The sequence below is a fragment of the Lontra canadensis genome, unplaced genomic scaffold, assembly GCF_010015895.1.
Source record: "Lontra canadensis isolate GAN:19392208 unplaced genomic scaffold, GSC_riverotter_1.0 scaffold125, whole genome shotgun sequence".
Lineage (NCBI taxonomy): Eukaryota > Metazoa > Chordata > Mammalia > Carnivora > Mustelidae > Lontra > Lontra canadensis.
The window spans coordinates 5,359,279-5,370,598 of NW_022631119.1; the positions used below are offsets into that span (position 1 = coordinate 5,359,279).

At 39.0% G+C, this 11,320-nt stretch overlaps 1 non-coding gene across 1 annotated transcript; it reads right to left on the bottom strand.

The window, feature by feature from the left end:
* Window positions 1-9,633: 9,633 nt before the first annotated feature.
* On the bottom strand, window positions 9,634-9,737 carry LOC116857795. The gene has a single exon (XR_004380803.1). It is a non-coding gene; the product is annotated as a U6 spliceosomal RNA (small nuclear RNA).
* Between the last annotated feature and the right edge of the window lie 1,583 nt (window positions 9,738-11,320).

Below are 11,320 nucleotides of genomic sequence, written 5' to 3' on the forward strand. Positions count from 1 at the left end.
GGATGAAAATCAAAACCAAAAAATGGGCAAAAGATATGAACAGACACTTCACAAAAGATAGACAAATGGCCAAAAAAACACCAAGAGAAAAAGAAAAAAGTTCACATCATGAGTATTTAAACCATATTACTTTGGGTAAGCTATGGAGATGCAGATCAAGAGAGAGTGAATGGAGAATTTTACAATTTATTATACTCACAGTTCCCAGGGGAGAACACAGCATGCCACATGGGGTCGCTCTGGGAAAGTGCCAGTGTCACACACAAGGCCACAGGAGAGAAGAGAACAGTGGGCAAGCACTTTTATTGCTTTTTCTGTGGGAAGAAATGAAAGAGGCAAAGGTAAGCAGGCTTAGGACTGTGACTTTGAATAATTTCAGCAGGCTCTGGGGAAGAGGGGCTGTCCCTGGTTGGTACCTGGTGCTGGGGCAATTAGGGTGCGTGTACAGTGTCCTGCAGTGTGACTGCCCAAGAAGAGAGGTAGTTAGGGTGTGCACTTAACCAGCAGCTCAAGAAGAGCAACTGACTGACTTCTAGCCAGGGTCTAAAAGCATTTGGGGATTACCCATTTGTAAGAATGGTATTATCATGAGCCCTCAAGTCACCAAGAAAAACACAAAGCAATCACAATAGTAAGTACAACGTATCTACCAGAATGATTAAAATGTGAAAGACAGACGATGTCAAATGTTAACAAGGCTGTGGAGAAACTGGAACTGTCACGTATCACTTCTGAGAGTATAAGCTGGCACAACTACTATATAAAACAATTTGGCATTTCTTGTAAAATTAAACACAGGTCTATACTATGATCTAGTAATTTCACTCCTGGGCATCTGTGCGAGAGAATTAGAAATATATACCTACAGGAAACTTGTTCAGGAATGTTAACAACAATTTTACACATAAGCACAACTCAATTAAAAAAAGACCACCCCCCACCCCCAAGTCCTTGAAGCCATAAGCAACCACTAATCTACTTTCATCTCTGAATTTCCCTATTCTGGAATTTCATCTGAATGTGATCATAGAACGTGTGTGGTCTTTTGTGACTGGGTTATGTTATGTTTGTTTGTTTGTTTGTTTGTTTGTTTTCACTTAGCAGAATGTTTTTCAAGGTTCATCCCAGTTATAGTGTAGATCACTACCTCATTCCTTGTGTTTGATCCACTGGATTTGATTGCAAGGACTGCCGTGACAAAGTACCACAGAGTGGTGGCTTCAACAACAGAACGGTGTTTCCTCGTATTTGTACAGGCTCAATATCCAACATGAATGTGTCAGCAGGGTTGTTTCTTCTCCCTGAGTCTTCACATGGTCTTCCTACTGTATGGGCAAGCCTGTGTCCTAATCTCTTTTTATTTCTTTTTTTTTTTTTTTAAGGATTTTATTTATTTATTTGACAGACAGAGATCACAAGTAGGCAGAAAGGCAGGCAGAGAGGAAGGGAAGCAGGCTCCCCGCTGAGCAGAGAGCCCGATGCAGGGCTCGATCCCAGGAGCCTGAGACCATGACCTGAGCCAAAGGCAGAGGCTTAACCCACTGAGCCACCCAGGTGCCCCCTAATCTCTCTCTCTTTTTTAAAAGAGTTTATTTATTTATTTGACAGATCACAAGTAGGCAGAGGCAGGCAGAGAGAGAGGAGGAAGCAGACTCCCTGCTGAGCAGAGAGCCCGATGTGGGGCTTGATCCCAGGATGCCGGGATCATAACCTGAGCCGAAGGCAGAGGCTTTAACCCACTGAGCCACCCAGGCGCCCCAGCCCCCAATCTCTTTTTATAAAGACACTAGTTATTGCACTAGGGCCCACATTCATGACTTCACTAAACCTTAATTACTTCTTTCAAGACCCAATCTCCAAATCACCTTCTGAGGTACTCGGTGCTAGGACTTCAATATATGAATTTTGGGGAGACAAATTCATCCCACAACAGCCACATTTTGCTTCTCCACCTGTTGATGGACATACACTTACTTCCACATTTTGGCTATTGTGGATAATGCTGTTGTAAAAATCCATTTATAAATTTAACTATCTTTTGGCGGGGGGCGGGGGTGGTGGGTAATTCGAACTCTAGTTTGATTGGTCTGGTTTGTTCACAGTTTAAGCCTCCTGCTCAGAGAACCAAAGGGCCAGCTGATGGTGAGGGAAGACAGTGTCCCCAGCCTTCCAGAGTCATGGGTTTGCAGGGCTCCCCCAGCCCAAAGCTATTCTCTGCCTTTGTGCCTAGAAGGAAAAAATGAAAGAGGCTCTTTGGGTGGGGGAGTGAGAGGCAGCTACGGGATAATTTTATTGTAAAGCCCAGGGTCTGTTCTTCACAGCAGGAGGTAGTAATCACATAAAGTTTTTTTTTATTATTATTTGACAGACAGAGATCACAAATAGGCAGAGAGGCAGGCAGAGGTGGGGGGGTTGCGAAGCAGGCTCCCTGCTGAGCAGAGACCCGATGTGGTGCTTGATCCCAGGACCCTAGGATCATGACCTGAGCCGAAGGCAGAGGCTTAATCCACTGAGCCACCCAGGTGCCCCTACATAAAGCTTTATTATAAACATAATAAATGAGAGAATTATATATTATTCTTACTTTTGAGGGTTTTTTATTCCTTAAATTTTTTTAACCAAAACAAAACAAACAAAACAAAAAAACCAAAACGAAACAAAAACAGCAGGAAAGAAAAATACAAGAAGCAAATGAGCCAGAAACCTGGGTTCAGATCAGAAGGGACCAGAGAGATGAGAACCAGGCTGTTACTGCTGGAACAGTAACACTCTGGCTGGACCCAGGGCTCTCTCCAGGGATCTTGGGAGAATGGCAACAAGCCCTAGAAGGAAAGACAAAGGTGGGAAGATGGCAGTCTCCAGACTAGCAGCAGTACCATTCCTCTGGTGGCCACTATGGGCAGTCAACTGGGTTGAAAATATTAGAGGCTCCTATGTCTAGAGGCCTGGTCTCCAAAGCATGGGCCCATGGGGGTCAAAGGGAAGAAGTGGGAAGGGAAGGCACAGAAGGGCTGTGAGTTCCACCAGAGTCCTTCCCTGGGACCATGGGGATCCAGGGGATAAGAGGAAACAGGACTCTTCCCTGTTTGTCAGTCGATTGGTTTCTTTAGGAGGCTTTCCAACTGTCCCTGATACCTACAAACTTGTGTCCCATGTCCCTTTCTTGATGGCCAGCACATTGGGGAACAGCTGATATATCATATTCATAATGTGTGGTCATTAATGTCCACCTTGGTCATTACCACCTTTCCATGTTGTTCGGCCACTGTCTTCTCTAGCCTTGGCCCGAGAGAAAAAAACTGCAGGGGCCACACCACTATGCATGGAAACCCACAAGCACTGGTGTCTCACTGTTGACAGCTCTGTCTTGAAAGTCAGGTCCACCTGGATGTTAAAAGTCACTGTAGAGACTCTGGTGGGTGTATATTGTTCATGTCAGGCCTCCAGGACTGTACTGTGGGTTCTGCAGAGCCCTGGAGGTAAGGGGTGCCCACCTCATCAGGAGAAGTCTTTGAGCCATCTTCCTACAGTGTGAGTGGAGAGCTGCACAGATTGGCCCTCCCCACCCATCAAAGGTACTCCTCCATTTACAAGTTTTTGTCTGAACATGTTTTTTATTTCTCTTGGGTACACACCCAGAAGTGGAATTGCTGGGTGATATGGGAACACTACGTTTAATCATTTAAGGAACCACTAGCCTGTTAACCCATGTAACTGCACCATTTTACACTCCCACCAGCAGTGTCTGAGAATTCCAATTTCTCTACTTCACCAACACCTATTATCTCTCTCTCTCTTTTTTTAAAGATTTTATTTATTTATTTGCCAGAGAGAGAGAGAGAGATCACAAGTAGGCAGAGAGGCAGGCAGAGAAAGGGGGGAAGCAGGCTCCCCGCTGAGCAGAGAGCTCGATGCAGGGGTCCATCCCAGGACCTTGAGATCATGACCTGAGCCAAAGGCAGAGGCTTAACCCACTGAGCCACCCAGGCACCCCTATTATCTCTTTTTTTTAAATCTAGTCACCTTAATGGGTATGAAATTGTAACTCAGTGTGATTTCGATTTGCATTTCCCTGCTGGTTAATAATGTTGACCATCTTTTCAAGTGCTTACTGGCCATTTGTATATTGTCCTTGGTGGAAGAGTCATTCAGAATCTTTGCCAAATTGTAATTACTTATATTTATATATTTTTATATACTTTCATATATATTTATTTATATAATTTATAAATTTATATGATTTGTGTAATTTTTTTAAAAGATTTTATTTATTTATTTGACAGAGAGAGTGAGATCACAAGTAGGCAGAGAGACAGGCAGAGAGAGAGGAGGAAGCAGGCTCCCCACTGAGCAGAGAGCCCAACACGGGGCTCGATCCCAGGACCCCGGGATCATAACCTGAGCCGAAGGCAGAGGCTCCAACCCACTGAGCCACCCAGGTGCCCCTGATTTGTGTAATTTGAATATATTTTATATATTATATATTTATATATAAAATATAAATATATTTATTTATATTTTGATTTTTGAATTATAAGCATTTTTTTCTGTATCCTAGATATAAATTCTTTATCAGATATATGATTTGCAAATATTTTCTCCCATTCTGTGAGTTGTCCTTCCCTTGTTTCCAAGTTTTGGGGATTATGAATAGAGCTTCTACAAACATTACTGTACAGGTTTTGGTGTGAACATAAGTTTTCATTTCTTTAGGATAAATACCTCGGAATGGAATTTCTAAGTCATATGTACATTTAACCCTATGAGAAACTGCTAAGAAGGGACGTTTGAAATGGTGCAGTAAGGATCTCAGTAAATCTCCCTCAGATAAAAAAAAAAAAAGCAAACAAATTTACCATTTTAGAACACTATAAATTAACTGAATTTACATGACAAACTAAAAAGCATTTATTGAAGAAACACTACTGAACTTCACTAAGAGCGGTGGAATTTGTGACATTCTACCTTGGGTCACTCTCCTTCGTTCTCAACCAACACTAGAAAGTACAGAAACTGTGAGGTCTGGTAGTCATCAGAGGGGACTCGCCTGATTTGAAACTCTGGAAAAGGTCTGTCCTCAGGGCATTACTGAAAACAATAGCAAGGGGTGTCACTCTGAATATCAGCATCACATCTGCCTAGGGCTATGAAACTGGTTGGGAGAACTGGAAAATAAGACAGGGACAGGGACTTTGAAAAGTTCTGACAAGGATGCCGGGATGGTGCAATCAGGGGTTGGGCTGCTGACTCTTGGTTTCATCTCAGGTTATGATCCCAAGGCTGTGAGATCAAGCACTGATGTTGGGCTCCATCCTGGGTGTGGACCCTGCTTAAGATTCTCTCTCTCTCTCCCCCTCTGCCCTTCCCCCCTTCTCTAGTATATGGACTGGAATTTTAAAAAGAATTTTTAAAAAGCATCTAATGATTTTAATCAGCATACCAAACTCATAAACAAGAAGATAAACCCCAGATCTTCCTTGGAGATGCCTAATACATTGTTGCTTAACAAATACAAGTTAGATATTAAAAAACAAAACAAAACACGAGGCATATAGAAAAATAGCAAACTAGCAGACATAAATTGAACCATATCAGTAGACAGAAATAGGGTGAAAAAAATGGAAAAAGATACATCATATGAAGACTGGCCAGAAGAGAGAAGGGGTGGTCACATTAATATCAGATAAAATATGTTTTTAAAAAGTTATTAGAGAAAAAGGACATTATTTAATAATAAAAGGGTAATTTCCTCAAGAAAATATAACAATTATGAATATGTATGCCCCTAACAACAGAACCCACAGTTATACAAAATAAAAACTGACAAAATTGGAGATATAGACAATTCATTCATAGAAGTTGGAAAATTAAGCAATATACTCTCAATAATTGATATAACAATCCAGCAGAAAATCAGCAGGAATACAGAAAACTTAAATAATACTAGCAAACAATTTGACTAAGCTGACATTTATTGAACACTCTACCAAGAGAAGAATACACACTCTTTTCAAGGTAGCATGCCCTATTATTCTCTCCAGGCAAAGTAATATGCTAGACCATAAAGCATCTTAATAAATTTTTTAAAAAATGAAATCATGCTAAGTATGTTCTCTGACTACAATGGAAATAAATCAGAAATCAATAACTAAGGAAATGTGGGACCCAAAAATATTTTAATCAACACATTTCTAAATACTCTAGGACTCAAAAAAATTATGAGAAATTAGAAAGTATTTTGAACTGAAGGAGAATAAAAACAAAGCCTATCAAAATGTATGGGATGCAGTTAAGGATGTTTTTAGTGGGAAATTCATAGCTTACATACATGCCTATGGTACCATAAAAGAATTAAGATCTAAAATCATTTGGAAGAATTCACCAGTGAGGCTGTTTGATCCCAAGCTTTTCTTTGTTGGAAGGTACTGGAATGCTGATTCAATCTCCTTTCTAGTTCTAAGTATATTTAGATTTTCTATTTCTTCATGATTCAGTCTTATGAGGTTGTGTTTCTAGCGATTTGTCCATTTCATCTAGGCTACCAGTTTGCTGGCACAAATTGTTCATAGTACTCTCCTATAAACTTGGTAATATTACTTCTTTCATTTCTTTTTTAAAATTTTTATTTATTTTTTAAATTATTTTTTAATTTAAATTTTAGGTAGTTAATATACAGCGCAATATTGGTTTCTGGAGTAGAATTCGGTGGTTCGTTACTTACATACAACACCCAGTGCTCATCATATTATACCTATATATGTATACACACATACATAGATACACACCATATCTTCTTTATCCATTCATCAGTCAATGCACACTTAGGTTCTCTCCATAGTTTGGCTATTGTTGATAATGCTGCTATAAAATCAGGATGCATGTATCCCTTCGAATTTGTATTTTAATTTTTGTATTTCAGATAAACAATGAGTAAGTTTTACTATAAGAATGTCCCTATTCTGGGGTGCCTGGATGGCTCAGTGGGTTAAAGCCTCTGCCTTCGGCTCAGGTCATGATCCCAGGATCCTGGGATAGAGCCCCGCATTGGGCTCTCTGCTTAGCAAGGGAGCCTGTTTTCTCCTCTCTCTCTCTCTCTGCCTGCCTCTCTGCCTACTTGTGATCTCTGTCTGCCAAATAAGTAAATAAAATCTTTAAAAAAAAAGTCCCTATTCTTATTAGTTGTAAGAATGTACTATAAATATTGAAAATTTTTATCATATACTAGAAAGTTATTTTAATTATGTTCATTAGCCATTTGTTTTTGATGTAGTGTTCAGTGATTCATTAGTTGCGTATAACACCCAGTGCTCATCACATCACATGCCCTCCTTAATACTCATTACCAGTTACCCCATCCCTCTATGCCTCTCTCCTCTGTAACCCTCAGTGGGTTTCCCAGAGTTGAGAGTCTCTCATGGTTTGTCTCCCTCTCTGATTTCTTCCCGCTCAATTTTCCCTCCCTTCCCCTGTGGTCCTCTGCACTATTTTTTATATTCAACATATGAGTGAAACCATATGATAATTGTCTTTCTCTGCTTATTTCACTTAGCATAATCCCCTTCAGTTCCATCCATGTCAATGCAAAAGGTAGGTACTCATCCTTTGATGCTGAGTAATATTCCATTATATATATGAGCCACATCTTTATCCATTCATCCCTTGAAGGACATCTCAGCTCCTTCCACAGTTTAGCTATTGTGGACATTGCTGCTATGAACATAGAGGTTCATGTGCCCCTTCTTTCCACTACATCTGTATCTTTGAGGTAAATACCCAGTAGTGCAATTACTGGGTCATGGGGTAGCTCTATTTTTAACATCTTGAGGAAACTCCATACTGTTTTCCAGAGTTCTATTTTTAACATTCTGAGGAACCTCCATCTCTTTCATTTCTAATGTAGATATTTGAGTCTTCTCTCCTTTTAGTCAGCCTACCTAATGATTTGTCAATGTGTTGATCTTTTTGGAGAAACAACTTCATTAATTTCCTCTACTGTTTACTTAATTGTCCCTACTGTTTTTCTATCCTCTATTTTATTTCTCTACTCTGATCTTTATTGTTTCTTTCCTTCTAGTACCTATGGGTTTAGTTCTTCTCTTCTAGTTCTTTCAGGTGTGAGGTTCAGTTGTTGATTTGAAATCTTTTTAATATAGACATTTACTGTCTACTCTTATTATTGCTTCTGCTGCATCTCACAAGTTTTGGTAGTTAGTGCTTTTGTTTTCATTTGTCTCAAGATATTAGATACTAGAAAATTAGATATTAGATATTAGATATTAGAAAATCCTAATTTTGGGTGCCTGGATGGCTCAGTTGAGTGACTGCCTTTGGCTCAGTTCATGATTCTGGAGTCCCAGGATCAAGTCCCACATTGGGCTCCCTGCTCAGCTGGGAGTCTGCTTTACCTTCTGATCCTCCCCCCTCTCATGTTCTCTCTAAAAAATAATAAATAAAATATTTTTAAAAAGATATTTTCTAATTTCCCTTGTGATTTCTTCAACTCATTAGTTAAGAGTGTATTGATTAATTTCCACATATCTGTTGATTTTCCAGTTTTCCTTATGCCATTGAATTCTAGTTTCAATCTTTTAAAAATTTTTAATACTTGTTCTGTGGCTTAACATATGGTCTATCATGAAGAATATTCCATGTGCACTTGAGGAAAATGTTTTCTATTGTTGGGTGGTATATATGGCAGGTCCAATGGTTCTCTAGTATTGCTCAAGTCCTCTATTTTCTTATTGATCATCAATCGGGTTGTCCTGTATATTATTGAAAGTAGAGTACTGAAGTCTCTCCCTTCAATTCTGTCAGCATTTGCTTTATATATTTCAGAGCTCTGATGTTTGCCACATTTATGTTTGTAACTGATATATCTTCTTGGTATATTGACCTCATTATCATTATATTATATAATGTCCCTCTTTGTTTTTTGTAACAGTTTTTAATTTAGTCAATTTTGTGTATTAGTCAATTTAGTCAATTTTGTGTATTAGCCATTCCTTCTCTATCTTGGTAATTATTCACAATATCTTTCCTAATCATTTCATTTTTAAACTATATGTCTGGGATCTAAAGTGAGTCTCTTGTGGACATCATATAATTGGATTCTGTTTTGTTTTATATCCATTCTGCCAATCTACATCTTTTGGTTGGAGAGTTTAATCCCTTTACATTTAAAGCAATTACTGATAACGACTTATTTTTGCTATTTTGTTGTTTCCTATATCTTATTGTCTCTCATTTTCTCCACTATTGCCTTCCTTGGTGTTAGTTTGTTTTATATAGTGACAAATTTTGATTCTCTTCTCATTCACTATATATGTTTTTCAAGTTTTTATCTAAATTCCAGGGGCACCTGGGTGGCTCAGTGGGTTAAGCCTCTGCCTTCAGCCCAGATCGTGATCTCAGAGTCCTGGGATTGAGCCCCGCATCGGGCTCTCTGCTCAGCAGGAAGCTGGCTTCTCCCTCTCTCTCTACCTGCCTCTCTGCCTACTTGTGATCTCTCCCTCTGTCAAATAAATAAACTAATTACAATCTTAAAAAAAATAAATTCCAGTTACCATACAGCATAATATTAGTTTCAGGTGTAGAATTTAGTGATTCATCACTTAGGTACAACACCTGGTGCTCATCACAAGTGCCCTCCTATTAACCTATCACCTATTTGCACCAGGGCCATGCTAATCTTCTTTGTATTGTTCCAATTTTAGAATGTGTGCTGCTGAAGCAAGCACTCATTCACTATATATTTCAAGTTATTTTCTTAGTAGATTCTCTGAAGCATACCATATACATCTTTTTAAATTTTTATTTATTTGAGAGAGCAAGCACGAGAAGGGACGGAGGAGCAGGGGGAAAGGGAAAGGGAGAAGCAGATTCCCTGATGAGCAGGAAGCCCGACGTGGGGCTTGATCTAGGACCCTGGCCCTGGGATCATGACCTGAGCTGAAGGCAGACACCTGACTGAACCGCCCAGGTGCCCTACATACCATATACATCTTAATGTAGAATTGACTTTGGGGTTATAGCAACTTAATTCCACTGATGTATATGTTACTCCTATGTAGTTTCATTCCATCCTCCCACTTTCTGCACTCTTATTGTTATACATATCCATGGATAAATACTGAGATCAAAACACACCTCAAAGATTGAACTTAAAAACTAGCCCTTCCAGAATTAAATTGGATGAGACTACTGAGCAATTTACACCTCCAAGAAATTGTTGAAAACAGCACAGCAAACAGCAGGAAATCAGTGGAGCCTAATGGGCTGGAAATGATACAAATGAGGCAGATTGCTTCACAGAGTTCAGGGGAAAAGATAGCTGGAGACTAATCCAGTTTTTAGGAAGAAAAAGGAACAAGAACAAAAATATGAAGATAATATTTTATCAAGCAGAGAATATCAGTAAAGAGATAGAAATAATAAAAATAACCAAATGGCAATTCTGGAGTTGAAGAATGCCATAACTAACATTTAAAAAAAAAAAATCACAAGAGGTAACCAGTAGATTTCAATTGGCAGAAGAATCAGAAAACTTGAAGATAGGTAAACAGATAATATACAATCTGAAGAACAGAGAAAATACAATGAAGGGAAATGGACAGAGACTCAGATAAATTTGGAACATCTTTAGGTGCATCAAAGTACATTTAATGAGAAAACGAGGAAGAGAGAAAAAAATGAAGAGGAAAAATATTTAAAGAAATAATGGCTAAATGTAGTTTGTGAAGTGAAAATAAGTATTTTTAAAAACACCTTTGTTCTGTTTTCCTCACAGTATTAAAATATCGAAGAAGTTAAAAAAAAAAAGAAAAAATGGCTAAAACCATCCCCAGTTTTTTCAAGAATTTTATTTATGAGAAAGAGGGAAAGAGAGGAGAGACAGGCAGACACTGCACTGAGCATAAAGCCCAACACAAGGGCTTGATCTCAGGATACCAAGACCATGACCTGAGCCAAAATCAAGAGTCTTGGATGCATAACCAATGGAGCCACCCAGGCACCCCAAACCATCCCTGATTTTTTGACAAGCATTAATATATACATACCAGAAGCTCAACAAACTCCCAGCAGGATCCGTGCAGACACCCACAAAGAGATACATAAAGGTAAAAATGCTGAAAGTCAAAGACAAGGAGAATATCTTGAGAGCAGCAAGAGGAAATCAATGTATCAATCACAAAGGTACCTCAATAAGATTAACAGCTTGCTTCTCATTAGAAACAATGGAGGACATAAGGCAGTGGGAAAACATATTCAAATTGTTCAAGATGAAAACTCTACCAACCAATCTTATGACCAGCAAGATTAT